The sequence below is a fragment of the Peromyscus californicus genome, unplaced genomic scaffold (assembly GCF_007827085.1).
Source record: "Peromyscus californicus insignis strain IS unplaced genomic scaffold, ASM782708v3 Scaffold_1__1_contigs__length_55948999, whole genome shotgun sequence".
NCBI classification, from domain to species: Eukaryota; Metazoa; Chordata; class Mammalia; order Rodentia; family Cricetidae; genus Peromyscus; species Peromyscus californicus.
In genome coordinates this window covers 9,761,391-9,780,769 of record NW_026294492.1, presented here as the reverse complement: position 1 = coordinate 9,780,769, position 19,379 = coordinate 9,761,391, and positions in this window count along the sequence as shown.

Genomic DNA, 19,379 nt, shown 5'->3' with positions numbered 1-19,379 from the left:
GAATAGTCTGTGGCCCACACTGAGAGCAGGGCCATCTCCAGGATCATTTTCTTTGTAATCATAGGGACTGACCATAGCGCCTAGAGGCTCACCGTATGTGATGCCTTGTCCCTTCCACTGGCCTCAGGTTCATTTCATCTTTTTTTTGGTAGGTTGTCAGTTCTTGAGACCTATGTGGGTCACATCCCTCAAAGTGTGCCTCACAGAACCTAGTATGGTGTATACCCACAACTATGTGTGCGTCCCATGCACAGGGGCCCAGCATTATTTTAGTTAAGTTTTCTTTTCTCTTTGCTTGATACTGCTGGAAACACACTCTAGTGGACTTTATCCAACCCCCGATTCTAATATGTGTTAACAGAAAGTGAATATTTGTAAACTTCTTTTGAGTCTTCCTTATACCCTATAATCATCCTGGCCTGTTACCAAAATTTTTTCTTGAACTCAGAACTGAGGAGTCCCACATACAAAGGCTAATACTTCACAGAAATGCCTGGTTCATATCCTGCTTAAAGACCATGGGTTGTGTTTATTGTTTGCCAGTTTCCCTACACAGGAGTCACATATTTGAGTGCTAATCATCTGGAAAGCCTTGAGGATAGGGTCTATTTATAAGTGTCTAAGAGATATAACAATTATATTTTCTTTCAAGTATTTAAAGACCTCAGTTTCTGATATCTTATGAAATAACTAACACGGGTATTTAAAAAGCAGTAAGTCTTGCATTCGAATCACAGTGGAGACCTTTCCAAAGAGTGTTATGTAGCAAGTCACACTATCATTGTTAGCAGGCTCCCTGGGCACGATTCTCCGGTCATTGCACATTGTGTGTCCAGCAATGCAGCAGCCCCATTTGGGCTTCATGACACTATAAATGTAGATTTGGAATAATTGCCCCACATTCTGGTTCTGGAGATGAATTGAAAATGGAGTATTAAAAATATTTAGAAAATCACAGGGTCATAATAAATATTAGTGTTTTTTTTTTTTTTTAATTTTATATCGAGGTCCTGGGATGTTGTCAGGAACACTGGCCTGAGAATGTTTTACACAACCACTTGCAAGAGGGTACTCTCAGCCCTTCAAATCCCTGCAAACGTATAATTTAGCTCCTGGTAGATTGGGGTTGATTATTGTTTATAGCTGAGTGTTGTGCTTTCATCTGTGAAGACTTCATTAGACACAGAGAATGAAACAGGTGCTACTCTGTGGCATGAGGGCCCCAGACAGAGCCTTCCTTATTGTCATTCTGCCTTAGACAAAGTAAGTTCCAGGGCAAATAGTATTGCTTGAGTGATCATACGAATCTTTGCTTCAGCACACGGTCTCCACATTCAACTCATTTCCTACAGAAAGGAGGCTGACTCCAGTTTTCATATGTGACCACTGAGTATATCAGCCCTCTTCTCCAGGTATCCTGTATCCAAGGAAGCTGATCAGGAAGCCCAGTATAGCCTTCATTGGATTCACAGAGATATACAAATTATAGAGTCCCTTCCTGTCTGCAACAGAGGTAAAACCTAAAGCCGCTTGCCCCTCTTTCCACTAGAAGGAGTCTACATCTGCTTGTGTTTCTGCTTTTCTCTCCTCAGTAAGTTCCACCACTTGAGTCATGAATCATCTCCTAGCATCTGGGTCCTGTTTGCAAAGATCTGTCTTTCATTTGGTATGGGAGTTTGATGCAGTCTTCTACCGGGCAACCAGAACAATTTTTTCCCCTTCAACTTCTGATTTGGATGAGAGAGAGAGAGAGAGAGAGAGAGAGAGAGAGAGAGAGAGAGAGAGAGAGAGAGAGAGAGAGAACACATTTATTTTTCAACATGAGGTTGAAAGATTGAGATTGAGCCTTGTGCAAGACATTTGTTTATCTCTTGTATAGTAGTCATGAAATGGATAGTTTATATATTTTCACATATTTGAAATGGAATTCTTGAGCTATAAAGGGTGTTTGAGAAAGCCATGTGGAAACCTACTAGTCCACTGGTTTGTAAGCTTCATATGGGGAGGGATGCTGTTAAATGGGGTTACCTTACATGAGGGACAATACTCCCCCCGCAAAAGCTATAAGTTGTCAAATAAAAAGCCAAATGCTGGATTTCGAATACTGCTCTTGTAACTGTCACTCAGGAGTGTCCCAACAACCACCCAAACCATACAGTCTTTTGCCATCCTCTTGGTTGTACAACAGAACGTGATGGTATAACTCTCTCTCTCATATATTACTGAATACACATATATTGCTGAAGACACCACACTCCAATCCCAGGACATGTAGAAATCAAGGTGGTGCTGTTCTTTTAGTTTCCTTTCTGGTAGCTAGCTTTCATAGTACCAGAAGGTGGTATGTAGGCTGCTAGGAAGGGAAATCGTTAACAGTCTTATCCAACTGTGAACTCCATGAGCTATAAGAGTGACTAACCAAGTAAGATATGCCTATGGGTGCAAAAGTATCATGAATGTTACAGGGGTAGCCAACCACATTATGACTAGATTTAAGACGCACTCAACCTAAGAAAACTCATTATTGGTATAGTAGATTTGGCCCTAAACCCAATATCCATCGGGGTGAATCTACTAGAATTATGTTTTTCTCAATGGGCATAAGTATCAATTGCCCTACACCTATGTATCTCTATGTCCTTACATAGTCTTCCTCAAAGAAGCTTCTTCTTCTTCTTTTTTTTTTTTTTCTGGAGCTGAGGACTGAACCCAGGGCCTTGCGCTTGGTAGGCAAGCACTCTACCACTGAGCTAAATCCCCAACCCCTCAAAGAAGCTTCTTAGTACAGTGGTAAGGGGGTAATCCAGAGATTCACATCTGGCAAGAGCCCGGAGAGTAAGTATCTGCCAAATACTTAGCCATAAATGCGACGTCTACAGTGCCACATCCTCCCTCACCCCAAGGCTCAGAGAACAACATGGATAAGAGGATGAAAGGAATATAAGGGGTGGAAGTTTTTGAGGAGTTGAGCGAAACTGTTTTCTAGAAATGATAGGAGCATTGTGCTCATGAGCTCATAGAAGATGTGGTTACCTGAACGAGAACAAGTCAGTCAACTTTCAAGTATGCGTGGGAGGAGCACGTGGGATCTCACACCTGGCTGAGAGTTACTGGCAGTTGATGGCTGCTGGAGAGGGAGAGTTGGCTTTTGTTAGAAATTTGGTCACAGGTTGACAGATTGTGACCTGATGCATGGTACCATAACCATGAACAGTGGCGGCACAAATTAGATTCACTGGTTACCAAAAACATAAAGAAGACTTCAAATTGGGAAGGGTACTGGGCAGGGAGGACCAAGAAAGAGTTGGAGGCACAGAGTAAAGGGTGAATATAATCAAAATGTATCATATACATTTGTGAAATTATCAACGAATAAATAAAACTATTTCATTAAAAAGTAAGCAATGGCAATAATTTAAAGAGCCTACCACAGAGTAGTAAGAGGGTATACATGTGATAGAGGCTCAGCCATTCTAATTCCAAAGTACCAATCCAAACTGCTTCAAGATCTGAAACTCACAACTAAAATACCGAAAAATTCTATAGGCCATCTCATGCGGCAGATGAAAATCAAAACAAGACACACTGAAATAATTGTATAAAATTACCTTTGGGTTCTGTATGTAAGTTGGCAGGAAATATAAATCCTGTGTTTGATTGTATAACACAATGGTGGTGATGACTAGAGCGTGGAAGAATGATTTCTAAAGGGTTAATCGTGCACCCTAATACAGCAGATATTGTACAGAAGTTAGCCCTTTGCCCTCCCTTGTCTTGAGTCCCCTTTGTCTTCATTAAGAACTTCATCCATCTTTCGATTTATATCCAACCCCCTCTCAGTGTCTGACTCAAATTTTGCACGTTTTGCTGTTCTGTCTTTCTGAAAGAAAACTCGTTACAAAGGCGATTTCATGACCTCACTGCACCTAGGGATTGGACACCTGAACCCCAACAGTAGTCTTCAGATGCTTGGGAGCCATTTCCTCTAGGGCCATTTAAAAAGAACTCCTATTTTTGGTATTTGTGTTCAGAAGATTGTCCCATGGCCGAGCATTCATGACCTTGTTCAGTTGCTAAGCTGTGTATGGGAACCCAGATTCTATAGAAGGATATTTTGGAAGAAGGAAAAGCAAGAAGAGAAATCAAAGTCTGAAGCGTGTGTAGGTGGGGCCATCAGGGTCTTAAAAGAAAGGTAATAGTTAGGCAAGAAGCTGGTAATACTTGCAAGTGGTTTTGGTTATAAAACACTCTATAATTTAGGTCCTTGTAATTTTAAAGACAACATCAAGATAATGACAGTTAGCATGAGCTGGTTTTGGTATGAGGCAAGCAAGCCATGAATTTTTTCCCAGTTCGGTTTCTCTCAATACTGAGTGCTTTATTGTTTTCATTGAGGAGTTTGGTCACCCCTTCCTTGCCCCCAATTTAGAGTGACCTTTTTTTCAACACAGAGGGAATTCTTTCTGTTCAAAGGAATAGTTCAGTTTTATGGATGACTCTCCTTTGTAAAAATATAAGATTTTAGATTAACAGAGCTAGAATGATCCTTGAGAGTGTCCTAAGTTATCTATTTCCCTCTAAGAGAAAAGGACACTAAAGTCTAACTGGATTAAATAATTAATCAATTATTTAATCAAGTAAATCATTAATTAATTGAGATAATGCAGCCAGATATGGATTCAATCTTTTGCCCTTTATATTTATTTGTTCATATGAATTTTACTTTAAAATGTAATTCTACCATTTCCCCTGCTTGTCTCCCTCTTCCCTCTAACTCGATGCCTCTCCTGACCCCTCTCAAATTCATGGGCTCATTTTCTTTAATTATTATTGTTTTACACACAGATATATGCATACACACACAAATATATAAACACAATCTACTGACTCTGTTTCATATTGCTTGTATGTGTATATTTTTAGGGCTGAGCACTTGGTATTGGATAACCTTTTAGGGCTTTATCCCTAGGGAAGACTAATTCTCCCTCTCAGTAGTTTTTAATCGCCTCTAACTCTCCATCTGCCGTGGGTCCCCATGAGATGAGATTCTTCCCATGCATACTGGCATGTTAACTGATGTTCTCATTGTTCAGGTCTTGTTTGGACAGCCGTTTTGCTGAGAATTCATGGGGGTAGCTTCACTGTCATATCTAGAAGACAATCTTTTCGCAGACTTCTCAGTCCTCTAGGTCAGGTAATCATTCCAATCCCTCTTCCATGACGTTCCCCGAGCTTTTGGTATAGCTGCTGTGTTGTAGAACGTATCAGTTGGGGCTGGGCACCTCACAGTCGGTTCTCTGCACTTCAGTCATGGCTTTCTGTAATTGTCTTGCTTTCTGATCTGTCGTATCACACACCCTATAACTAGCCCTATTTCTGTAAGAGGAGGGAAGTTACTGATCCATCTACATGTAAGGTTAAATGGCTCTTGTGATTAAGCTATCATTTGGGTCACCAGGCATTCATTTAACCACCGATCTTGTCACACTCTGCAGCCTGTCATCAAATCTGAAAATTAGAGGACAACTTAAGAGCGCTGTCCTTAACATCTTTCAGAATATTGTGATACCGTGGGTGACATTTCCGGAGAGTAAACACTAGGTAATCCTCTCTAACCGGCAAACAGCTAAATACAGTGCGAGCAGGTACGGGCCCTGACTTGTCTGTCCTTTCTCGCTGTTATTTTAAACACAATACCCTGTGTCAAAACCTGTCCTACCCCCCCTTTTTTTTCATTTTTGTTTGTTTTATTTCAAAACTTTCTTTATTCTTAAGCCACAAACATTTTTCCCCCCTCAAGCCTCACTTCCTCCTAATTTCTGTGGACCCTGTTTCAGTGTGTTGATTTGGCTCTGTCCTAAAACGCTTATGTCTTTCTAAAATTGAAGGGCTTGGTGAACGGCTTGTAAGCACGAGCAGTCTTGTCTATTTTGCCTCATTGTGATGGTTTGTGATTTGGCATTATCTCTCTTTAGTGCCGTAACAACCTCATGGAAGAGGCGGTTTAGGAAATATCCTACAAATCATGAAACAGGCTGCTTGGCTTGCAGACATCCATTCAGCTGGTTTTCAGATGAGAACATTTTCTCTCTCTCAAGCTTAGTTTCATTGTTAACAACAGTCACTATATTCTTTCTCTTACATCAGTGTCTGGTCCCTGTGACCCCGTCTAAGGCTATCCAGACGCTTTGGGAGGAATCTGTGTAGTTCATTACCTCCCTACATTCTACCTACTGTCACACTTCCAGCCCCGATAGTTGTTTCTGATGGACAGCATTTTTGCAGAATTCTTGACATTTCATACTTTTCCCTTCTTAACTAATGCTCTGTCCTCAGTGTGTCCACCCTCATGTTTACCCCTGGTCTCTTAGGATGACAGAGGCAGATTTCCAGCCTGTTCAGAGCTTCCCAGACTGACAGAAACCTTTCTTCTTTGATTCCCACGCTGGAATCACAGCTGTGAAACTTGTCTAACACCTGTTCCTAGGTGATTTCTCAGTTTTAGTCTAATTCCAGTCATGTTGAAACAAAACAGACTTGTGAAACACAAGCTCGGATTTCAGAGGCAAAGAGTTGGTGGTGTCTTCTCTTATTCTTCCATGCGGCTCTAGAATGAGAAATATCTTGTGGAAGGGAAGAATATTTGCAGATAGCTCTTTGCAGATGGCTTGTTGATGGTCAGGGGAACGGAAGAGAAGCTAGTACCTGATTTGACGCTCTCGGTTACCTTTAGTATCATCTTCAGTAAGAAAGACATGATCCAACCATCAACCTGTTATTCTTCCTGTATGTTGAGAGCTAATCCATGAAAAGCAACAGTGCTGTAAACACAGTAGACACTCTGAAAATGGTGGTTTCTTCTCTTATAACAAGTGATCTTAGCCATGAGAAGTGTTCTGTGAACTTCAAAGGCCTCTCATTGTTAGTTCTTTCATGGGTACTCCCGGTTCCACTCTGAGTTAGGGACTACTCCCTGGATATTTTGGGACAACATTAAATCACAAAGGTTGCCTTTGATCCTCCTGATAGGTGACTCCCAGTATTTTAAATACAGTTATAACCCCTGTCTGATCACAATGTAAATGGTGACAGCCTGTAGCTTTGAGAGAGAGTGGGTGTGAACCAGGGCCCACACCCACCTCCTCAGCTTCTCCAGGCCTTCATTAACCTCATAAGAACTGGGAGACAGACCTCTGACTTTCTCCTTTTGAGAGTATTCTTGCAAAGCAGGCCATTCTGGTCATGGAAATTGCACTATGCTCCTTAGTCCCTGAGGAGTGGGCAGAGAACAAAACCAGATATTTGCACAGTATTGTAAATCATGACCTTCAGAAACAAGTAGGCTGCTTTAAACCCATGACCAAACTTCCTACTGTTGTAAAGCTCGTGGCAAGTTATTTAGCCACCTCCAGTCTCATTTTTCTTGCTTATGAAGGGACAAGTGTGTTACTGGCTCCTTCAGTTGTAAGCTCAAATGATGGAATGCATGTGACTTGATGAACTTGTCTTTTGATTGTAGTATTAAGGCAAATCCACGTAGTTAAAAGGGAGGTTTATTTTGTGGGATAACTTACAAGTGAAGGGATAGGTTACAGGGTCCAGGAAAGATGTAGCACAGTCCAGCATTGTTCTCTGGAAAACTCTGCTTGGTCTACCTCCAGTATCCAGGATCCAGGAACCAAGAGAGCCTGCACATCTGGATCTCGGGTCTTAAGGGCTCCTGTCTCGGCCCTTGTAGGCATGACAGTTTCCGAAGCCTCAATGGGGGTGGTATTTCCAGGTCAAAGCTGGAACAGCTACCCACTACACTTGTCACATGGTAACTGATGTCAGTTTCCTTCCTAGACTTTTCACGTACACACTGGTGTCTCTTTCTCATCAGCCTGTCCATACTCCCCAGGCCTGGGAACTATCCCCTCTCTGTTCCCAAAGAGTACCTCTGGTAAAATGATTCCACTTCTCAAGCCTGCTTCACAAGACAAAAATCAACATGTTCCTCATACATCTATTCATTCATTTACTTAGTCTATTAACTTTCCTTGAGGTCCTCAGATACAAGATTCGGGAAAATTATGTCCATGTTGCAATGTTAACCAATCTCTAAGAGGTACACTAAATCAATAGAGATGTTTTATAATTGAGAAGCAATATAGAGTGGTCAGACGCTCACTTGAGACTTGAATTGCCTGCCAAATTATTTTACTGGAATATACTGTTTTTATGTCTTCATCCGTTAGAGACGCTATAACAAAATACCATAATCTTAGTAGATCGTAATAAAAGAAAAGTTTATTTCTCATAGTTTCAGAGGCTAGGAATCAAAAAGCCAGGCTTAAATAGACCCAGTAGGTGAATCTCCTTTGTTGATAGACAGCTGTCTAATTATTATAAGGTTGCATAGCTGATTGGATATATACATCCTCTCAGGCCTCTTTGTTAAGGACATGAATCCCAGAGCACTCATGACTGGATCGTCACTGAAAGACCACTCAACTCCAAATTCTATTCTGTGAACTGTGCGGGGTGTGTGTGTGTGTGTGTGTGTGTGTGTGTGTGTGTGTGTGTGTGTGTGTCATAAAATATTATAACATGTACATTAATATTATATAATAAATACCACATATATAAGTAATGTTCCTGTGAGCAGTGGAAGATACATTTTAATTATTTATATAGGTCTCCAGAAATAAAGGGTGGTCTGTTATTTGCTAAAGAGAAACTTTTATATTTATATGACTCAAGGATTGTAGCTGGTTCTATTTTAAATGTTATACAGTTAGCACACCTTGGAATTGTTTCATTTAAACATACGTCTGAAGTAACTATTATATAGTAATGACTGTATGACTCCTTTCTCAGAATGTTTCATCCAATTGGTTTTTTGCAAAGCTTAAGGTTGAAGATTGCTAAAATTTTATGGACAGAGTGTCATAAATCAAGTAGGACCTCAAACTGATTGCTGAACTAAACCAGCAGCGGTGCATGTGAGTGGGATGACGAAGTCAAATGGTGGAGGAGAAAAGGGTGTGAAGAGAGATGGGAAAGCTGAATGGGGAATAGTGTTTGTGGCTAAGAGGGAAGTGATGTCGATAGGTCCTACTGGTGGTTTGATATTTTACTTCTAGTTTACGTAATAAAATACCAGAGGAAATACATTTTCAGTGAGAGAAGGTTTAATTTAGTTCATGGTTTTGGAAGGTCCAGTCCATGATATATTGAGTCTGGGTTTTGGACCTATATCTATATCACATGCATTGGGCAGAATACAGGGCAGAGCAAAGCCACTCACCTCTTGAATAGAAGGCAAAAGTGATAGAGGAAGAGGGGGGCTCAGAGTTCCCCTCAAAGATGTCCTCGGTGGCATAAAGACCTCTTACTAGTCTTTGCTTTCTGTAGGTCCACAAACGCCCAACAATGCCATCCTCTAGACCATACCTTTGACACATAGACCTTTGAGGAACATCCATATTGCAAAGTTTAACACAAGATCAATGGACATAGTATTTCAGTAAGAACTTTATTGACCAGTCTTTGGTACTTACTTGGAGATACTAACATAAGAAGCCTCTCTCCTCATGGCTTTTTGTTTCCTGGCTGTGCCTACTCCATTTTTTTTAAAGTAGAAAATAGGTAGAAGATAATGTGGACAAAGATGTTTGAGGCTAGCATGCCTTTACTCTATCTGGCATTTAACAGTTAATAATTACATTTTTTTAATGCTGCCATACACATAAAAATTGGCTAAAATGGATTTAATGAATAATGCATTTAGAGAATAGAACATGTTGGTCAAAAGACATGAACAGCTGCTTTCATTGACAGCTGTATTTTTCATCTAAAATTTATTAAATGCCTCAGTATGGTTCCATTTTTTGATAGACTGATTCTTTCTTTGCATCCTAAAGGAGGAAAAATAAGAGCTGACAATGAATCAATGAAGCAAACACACACCATGAATTAGTCATAGCAAATTATTACCAATAAACACCTGATCCACTCTTCTTGTAGTAACCACAGACTCAGATTCAGGTGGCAGAGAATGGGAAGAATTTGTAGGAAATGGCACCATGAGGTCTAACAAGGGTTTGCAAGGTGGTTCTCAGTCTTTATTCTGTCACAAGCTTGTGGGAAGAATTAAAGCAAGGACCGTGAAACACCCCTTTTCTGATTTCAAAAAAGATAATGGTTTGTGTCCAGAGTCAAACCAGGCAGATGAGACCAACTCCTTAGAAGTCATCAGAGATTAATAGGAACCTGTGCTCATGAGCACAGAATGTGGGATTATTATCCCCAGAGTGAGTTTCAGAATTGACTGTGGTGTTTCAGAGAGAAGTCTAAAAATTAAAAAAACTATGAATACACAGTTTTCGCCTTATACTAATTAAAGCAATGGGTTGCCTCACCTTCAGCTCCCTCCCACAGCTTGCTCAGACAAGAAATGAATAAAAATGATGGCTCCAAAATGAATAGCTTTACATCAGGTTTCTATATGACTTTTTCAAAGTGTCTTGTACATTAGATATGTGCATACATATGAAGAGTTTAAATGGGGTTACTGTATACTGGGGCAATGGTGCCTCTACTGGATACCACCGTCTAACAAAGAAAAATTCTAGTGCTACAAATGGGTTATTCCTATTGGAATTGTTGACCTGGGAGTCTTCATAGACTCCAGGCATTACAGGCTATTGAGAGTGCTCATGGTTACCCTCCAGAACTTGTTAGTATGACCCGTGTGCTTGAGCCATAGCTCACAGAGAAATCAAGCTGATATGCATTGGGAAATTTTATTCCTCCTGGCTGGATTTCGTAGTATTGGCAAGCATTAGACATGGTACAAAAGGAGAAAAGTAATCACTAACCTTACACTGTTGTCACTTCTGTGAGCTGCGGCAACGTATCTGGCGAGATATAGCCACTGGTACAACAGTGTCAAAGGTGTCACGGCTGTACCTAATCATTCTCTGATTGAATTTAAGGCCCACTCTGCAAGTCCATATGTGGCACTCATTTTGGGGACAAGAACTTGTAGCCAGGCAGGTCCTTGGGAAGAACCTACTACTAATACCCTGATAAATGGGCAAAGTATTAAACCCATTCATAGTGATTTATTGTACTTATAGATTAGTGTACCTCCTCCTCATCATCATCAGAGAAGCTTCTTTTCTACAGTAGGTAGCAGTTAACACAAAAACCTACAACTGGTCAAGATGCAGAGAGACTATGGAATACTCAGCCCTAAACAGGACATCTGTATCACAGCTGTCATTTCAAAGGATCGTTGAGGTACAGGGTGAGAAAAAATGTAAGAGCCACAGACAGTGAATGACTACAAGAAGCAGTATTTTCCAGACATAAAGGGCAGTGGCATGTATGAATTCACAACAGTTGAGACATCGTACACAAGACCTGTACAAGTTCAGGAGAGATGAAATTACAGCAAGGAGATCAAAGATAGAAATGAAGACCTACTGTAGCCTAGAAACTGTTGGCCATTGATAGCTCTGGGAGATGGGGAGTCAGTTTTCTTTACAGGTTCAGCCACTTTTGGTTGACCATGCTTGAGTTGACCACAGTCCAGTGGAAGGCCACATGTCTAGGAATATATGGGCAGTATGAACTCTAGGATGGATTTAAAAAAAAAATGAGGACAAAAAGCTGGGTACATAGGAAAGAAGTGTAGATCTGGGGAGGAGTCAGTGGGGGTACATATGATCCAAAAATACACTGTACAGAATCCTCAAAGAACTAACAAATAAGTGTGGAAAAAGGCATATATGGAAAAAACTGTTCTGAAACACACACATAAAACATTCCAAGTGGTGGCTATCAAAGGTATCGAGCAAGATGACATCTTGGCCAATTGTGTGTGTGTGTGTGTGTGTGTGTGTGTAGTCTGTCTGGGTTTGCTGATGGCTCATAGTGTTAAACTTGCAGACTTTGGTACTCACAGTGATTTTTGGAATTTGGTTTCTTTTTCTGATCTTTAATTTCATGACCTGTAGAATAAATTTATATGGGTGCTGGGCTATTGTGGAATATTACTTTAACTATGTGAAGGTGTGATGCATTTGTTTATACTGCATTTGTTTAGCTACGTAAAGATGTGTTGCTGTTTCACCTTGCCTGCCTAAGGCACGTGATTGGCTTAATAAAAAGCTTAACAGCCAATAGCTAGGAAGTAAAGGGATAGGCGGGGCTGGTGGGCCACAAGAATAAGTAAGATGAGGAATCTAGGCTTGAGAGAGAATAAGGAAGAAAGAGGGGGAAACATTAGGGGCCAGCCAGCCAGGCAACTGCCAGCCAGCCAGACATGGAAGAAGAAAAGTAGGACATACAGATGAAAGAAAGGTAAGAAGCCCTGAGGCAAAATGTAGATGAAAAGAAACAGGTTAAAATAAGTTATGAGAGCGAGTGGGACAAGCCTAAGTTATAAGGACAAGAATTCATAACTATTAATAAGTCTTGGTGTCATGACTTGGGGGCTGGTAGTCAGTGGGTCTCTGCTGCAGTGGGCTAAATGTTTTCCAAAGCATGGGTACCACAGGGAAAGATCTCGACTTGAATTCTGTCTCCAGGACTTATTTTTGACCATGTAGCACTTTGTTAGCACCCCCCCCCCCCCCGTTTTATCCTCTTTCCTCAAAATTGTTATGTCCTGTGTATCTAACAGTTCCATCTACTTATGGTCTACCTCTTCCTCTCCTGCTCGCGATTAGCTATGCAAAGAGATGAGGGTTAATGAGTGTTGAATAGAAAGACACAGTCCATGCTGTGATTGGACAGTTCTGGCTCTAAAATGTCTGAAAAAAATGCAGCCTCCTAAGGCAAGGTCTGTGGGGAGATACTGAAATATTAACTGCCCTGTCAAAGTCATTACGGTTTGCAGAGCACTTTTAGAAATGATTTTCAACATGGAAACGTTTGAACTTTCCAACCATTCTATAAGTCAGTCAGGCATGAATTGCTTTCCAATTTTCTGGGGTTCTATTTCAGACTGAGGAATGTTAAATGACTAGATTGCAGGTTTATTGTTATTATGGCAATTGTACCTAAATGCCAATCAGGGATTCTCAATATAATTCTGTCTTCTCTATTCAGTCTTCCTGTTTATGTCCGCACAGAACATTATGACAGCTATAATGAATATGGCATTGTCCAGTGTTGGCCTATGTTCATATGATCATACTAACTGTAAATAATACATTGATGTGGACTTTGGTTTCACCCACCCAATTTAACAGTTAGAAAGTAGGTTTTAGATTAAATTATTTGCCCAGTTTGTTGAGAATAGCAAGCGATAGATGTGCTATTCAATATTCCAAACTCTTTTGGTGCCTGGAAACTATGCCCACAGTTGATGTGTTGAACTTTGGACTTTCATCCTTTGATAATTTTCTTTTCTGGGAGAAGTGTCTGACTGAAGTGACAAAGAAAATGTGACAGCAAATGCCAGTGAGATGGCTGAGTAGGTAAAGGTGGTCGTTGCTCAGCCTGATGATCTGGGTCCAGTCCTGGATATCCACATGGTAGAAGGATAAAGGGGACTCCTGCAAGTTGTTCTCTGGGCTCCGTGCATGTATGGCAACATGCACAGAGGATGCAGGAACATGCCCTGCCCGCCCCCCTACACACACATGGAACACAGAGTAAAGGAAAAAACCCACTTGCCATACTCTATGTGAGAATACTAGTGTATTGTGCAGCAGTATAAGTGACAAAAGACATCACCGTAAGATTGTGATATGCCCGTGAACTATGGATGCTGGCGATTATGATGGTTAGCCTTTTGTCTGAAGTTTTATTATGTTTACTGATTCATTGAGAATTTCATACATATGTACACTGTGTTTTGATTATATACATCCACATTGCTCATGCATCCTCTCCTCTCCCTTTATCACTTTCTTCAGATTCATGTCTTCTTTATATTATTATTATTATTATTGTTATTATTATTTGGTTTTTAAAGACAGGGTTTCACAGTGTTGTGTAGTCTTGGCCATCCTGGATCTCACTCTGTTGACTAGGCTGGCCTTGAACTCACAGAGATCTGCCTGTCTCTGCCTCCTGAGTGCTGGGATTAAAGGCATGTGCCATCACCATTCAGCCTTTAATTTTTTGATAACCTATTGAACTTAATTTATGCTGCTGATATATTCATAAGTGTTGGGCCATCTGTTGCAAAGTGGGAGCCTACCAAGGGTCACACTCTTGAATAAAACTCACTTTCCCTTCTTCCAAAGCCATAAACTGTCAGTAGCTCCTCTGGTAGGTGTTGGGAACTGTGAGCCCCTCACCATTAGGCAACAACCGTTGCTGTGACTTCTTGAATGCTGCAACCCTTTCAAGTCCAGAAGACAATGTTTCTCTTTAACTTTAATTGTCAACTTGACACAACCTAGAATCAACTGGAGTCTCGACAAAGGATTGTCTACATTGAGTTAGCCCGCTGGGTTGTCTATGGGGAATTGCCTTTATTGTGTTAAATGACATGGGAAGATGTAACTCACTTGGAGGGAATCTACTCCCTATGTAGTAGCTGGCTCCTGAGCTGTAAGATTGGATAAACTGGATTGCATAAGCAAGCAGGCAAGAGAGCATGTGTGCCTCCCTTTCTCTTGTCTCTTGACTGTGGATGTGATGGGACTAGCTATTTGAAGTTTCTGCTTGGACTTCCCCACATGGATAGACTATAGCCTGGGGTTGGAAACTGAAATATACCCCTTTTCCAACTAAGTTGCTTTCTGTCGAGGTTATTTTATCACAGTAACAGAAATAAAACTGAAACAGGAAGGCTGCTGATCTGTGTTTTTTGATGGTTTCTAAGTCCCAAAGTGATTTCAAAAAAATTGAAGACTGAAATTAGCTAATTTTATACCAGGCTCATTCATAAATATCGTCCTTTCCTCTAACGGTAACTCAGTTCATCTGAAATTTTTATTTTGTTGTGTTTCATTCAAACCTTTCTTAAAACATGTTCTTAATCAAGTTATATTTTCTATATAGTATATAACTATACATGTTTACAGACATTTATATCTCATTTTATATTAAAAACATCTGTGTGCATTAATTTATGCAACTCCAATATAATGAGGGACAGGAAAGTAAACATAGTATAAGTCTTGGTTCACATGTGAGAGAAACTGATTGTTGCTAATGACAAGAGTCTCTAGAAATTAAGTATGAACGTAGTTCTGCTACTCACAAGACTATTACATTTTTACCTATACTATAAGCCCTAAATCTACATTAAAATAGTGCTTTTTTTGTCTATAATTTCTGTGTGGTCAATGGACCCATTTTCCAAGCATTTGAGATATAGTGGGCACTTTCCATCTGAGCAGAATGCTCATGACTATAGATCACAGTACAACCAAAAATACAATAAAAAAGATTCCAGAACGGTTTGTCAGTTCTGTAAAGAAAAATGGTCTGAGCTCATCCATGTTCCCAAATGTTATGCATTTAATGCAGGTTTCTTTTTATGAGTTTCCGCTCTTTCTTGGAGAATCATTTTTGCTGTTCTTTGTTCTGCTTATAGACGTGTTTTGTTGACTCTCCAAATAAAAAAAGTACAAAGAAGGAGAAAAAAAAAACCCCACAACATTTACATGTTATGATTTATTGTCAAAATGGTTCTGGTGGTGAGCAGGGATTCACTCCAGTTTATGAATAATATATTTACACTATTGAGTCTCCCGGTGAATTCATAAGATTGATGTTCAAATGAGAGACTCTAAGTGTGATGAATTGCTACCACATAAAGGTAGTCAATCTTTATCAGCTTCCATTCAAAGTGAGAGGCAGTGGCTGTAGGACCGCTGGGCAGTTTCTAAGCTGTGCTTCCTGCTGTAGCCTTGTGATCCCTTTAGGGAGGGGCAACGATGTCAGACAGGAGACCCGCATGTTATCCTAACTGAAGTAGTGCCAGCAACAGTGTATGCTGGCATTTACTATTAGAGAAAGTGAGACAGAATTCTAAGACCCAGAACTGGCAACTGGGGAATGAATGGAGGGTTTAGATTTCAGTTCTCTAAACGAATATATGTGCAGAATTGGACAGCAAAGGGAATCATGATTCTAATTGGTATTGGAAAAATGGAGGTGATGAATTTTTGTAGCTAGAAGTATTAGTGCTTTCTGGTTTCTTCATTCAGTGTATATTTTTTCAGTACCTACGAGCATTGCTGTGGGTGTTTTGGAAGCATCCAAGAATACAACAAGCTAAGTCCATGCCTTTAGGTATCATATAAGTAAGAGATAGAATGTAATTAGTGAGCAATTTATGATGTTAGAGGATGAAAATGACTATGGAGCAAAGGAAAGCACTTTAAGTGGAATAGAAATGGTGTACTGGGGTGGACACAGAGAAGGGCTACTTCTGTATTTTATCCATTTCAAATTCATTTTAATTTTTATGTGTTTGCACCTGTCTGTAAACATGAGCACACCATGTTGCACATGTGAAGGTCAGAGGAGAATGTTGGATGTCCACCTTTGCCTTACAGAGTCTTTGAGACAGGGTCTCCCTTGTCCACCACTGCTTAAGCCCAGCTCCTTGGCTATGAACTTCAGTTCCCGTCTCTGCCTCCCTTCTTTCAGTAGTAGTACATTGGGATTACAGATGCCTGTATTCCTGTGTCTGGCTACTGTGTGTGTTCTGGGGATCTGAACTCAGGTTTTTGGTTTGTATGGTAAGCATTTTACTCACTGAGCTCCCCACCCCCATTCTTGCATTTCTGTTTCAATTGATTACTGAAAGGCTCACTGATAAAAGGAACATGCAGGAAGTATATGAATGTCAAGCCACAGACAAGGGCATCCAGGCAATGAAGTGACTGTAAACTCTGTGTATAGAAGTGAGCTTGGCTTGTCTGAGATGACCGGAAAGGGAGGAGACTCAGGAGTAGTGTTCACATGTCCCAGTGTGGGTGTTATTAGGAGCTCTGGTGGAACAAGGAAGAAATGGTGGGTTGTAAGAGGAGCTTAGGATGCCTTTGGATTGGATATCAAAGAATACACACTATAACCCTTTTATATGCTGGACTCTGAGAGTTACAGTGTCTATACTCCTGGATAACTCTTTAAAACTCTCTCCTTATAACTGTGTCTGAGAATACAACATAATGGAGAATTACATAAAAATGCCCATCAACTGCCCATGCTCTATGCTTCTTGACTCGGAGTCATCACTTACTCCAGATCTTTTCTCCAAAGATTAACCTTTAGCTCCTCAAAGTAGTTAAGACTCTGACTATTACTTTGACTGTCCCTACCCTTTGACACAAGCTCTCTTTGTTCAGCTTAAAATGACTCTGTTTATCATCCCTCTTCAGTTCTCTTGATCAATGATGTTCTTGTTAATAATCTCCCCTACTCTATCTTCAGATATTCTTCTTGCTTTGCATTGCCTCTGGGCCATCTTCTCGCATCTGCCCCTGGCCTCCAGATTGATGGCAAGATAGGGATAAGACAGAATGTTTGTTCTCAGGAATCCTTTAGAGAAAAGTCCCTGCCAAACTCATTGATAGAAGTTGGCCTGAGATGCATGCTCAAAGGAGCAGATGAAGTGAGCCTAAAGGGTGGCACCTTCCTTCTGATGAGGAAAGAAACATAGGCTCATTGGTTTGTATCTTTGAAAATGACAGTAGGCAGAAGAGATCAAGTGGAGAAAATAAAAAAAAAAAAAGAGCCATTCCTAAAAATTTCGGGCCTGTCTGAAAACATGTGGTATGTTTAAGGGCTGTGAATTGCCCTTTCATCTGGGTCATATTGTCTGGGGATGAATGGAAGAATTCATTCACGTGGCATCAAAGTGACAAGTTCCCTGACAGTTTTTCACGTGACTGTAATTGGCATTCTATATGATCAATTTATTTTAATGGAATTATTCTTCCTAACATATCTTTAAGTTGATTTAAATTTACATTTGAAAAATAATAGCACTTTGGATTGTGCCTGTAGGGGGACTCAAAAGTTGCAGATTTGGCATTCATTGACACTATATATCAGAAATATATCTAAACCCTAGAAAAATAGATGGTTTTATTTAATTCCTACAGAAAGGCTAACCATGGCACACTAATATCATTTTAGTATTGCAAACAAGGGTACCATCACACATAAAGGAGAACCATGGTGTGAGCATGAGAATCATATAGTCAGAACTAAAAGGGGCCTCATAGAATGGGAAAACTCAGAGAGAGGTGATGTTCAGTTCACACTCTCAAGGCAATTTAAGTCCCGAGTAGGGACAAGATACTAGTCCTTTGGCTCTAGGTTCTGGAATAGTCTTGTAATCAACATCACGTTCTATGTCTCTATTCCCTTCTGTCCAACTATTAGACTAAGTGGAGAGAAACACTTCTCTCTGTAAACCAAGAAATCTTCAACAGTCTCGGTAATAATTGACATGCCACCACTAGTGATCAACTTGTTATGATGCTTTAAAATTAGAACAAGTGAAAATTTGGAACATTTTAAAGTTTGAACCACCCAGAGATTGTCATGCCCCTCTGCTTCTTGCCCCAGAGGAGAAAATATGCTGTGTTGTACTGGTACCGAAGCTAGTGGGGTAAGAGAAGGCTCGGGGCAGAATGTGTAGGCACAGCATATGATTTTCAGTTGTAAATTTAGAGTTGGCACTGGTTCCTGTCTATCTCATGAATTTCAATCCCTGCCATTCTTCTTAGGACACTGTGCTAAGGCCAACTCACCCACATGTCTAGCCCAGCATGATACATTAGAGACAATTTTATATAACTCCATCACATGTATCCTTTACTCTGGTGGCTTGCCGTCTCTTCTTCTTCTTCTTCTTCTTCTTCTTCTTCTTCTTCTTCTTCTTCTTCTTCTTCTTCTTCTCCTTCTCCTTCTCCTTCTCCTTCTCCTTCTCCTTCTCCTTCTCCTTCTCCTTCTCCTTCTCCTTCTCCTTCTCCTCCTTCTCCTTCTCCTCTTCCTGCTCCTCCTCGTCCTCCTCCTCCTCTTCCTCCTTCTCCTCCTTTTTTAAATTGCATAGGGACTTGTTATTCCCAATAATTCTCCTCAAATCTATGTAGGCTAATAATGAAAACAGCTTTTATAAAAAGTAGTTTTAATTTATTGTTTGGAAATTTTATAGACGTACATTTTAAACATGTACATAAATATACCTTTTCTTCCTCCCATCCAATACCCACTGTGTCCCGTGCCCTGACTCTTCCTTCTCAAACCCACTGAGTCCAATTAGTGCTACCTGTGTGTGCAAAGGTGCAGGGCCATCTACTGGAATAGCCTTTCAGGGGTTGCATCTCTGACCTGGGTACTGGGTGATGGATACGTTTGCTCTTAACTGTGGGCCCTGTCATCTGTGAGATCTGCAGAAGTACCATGAA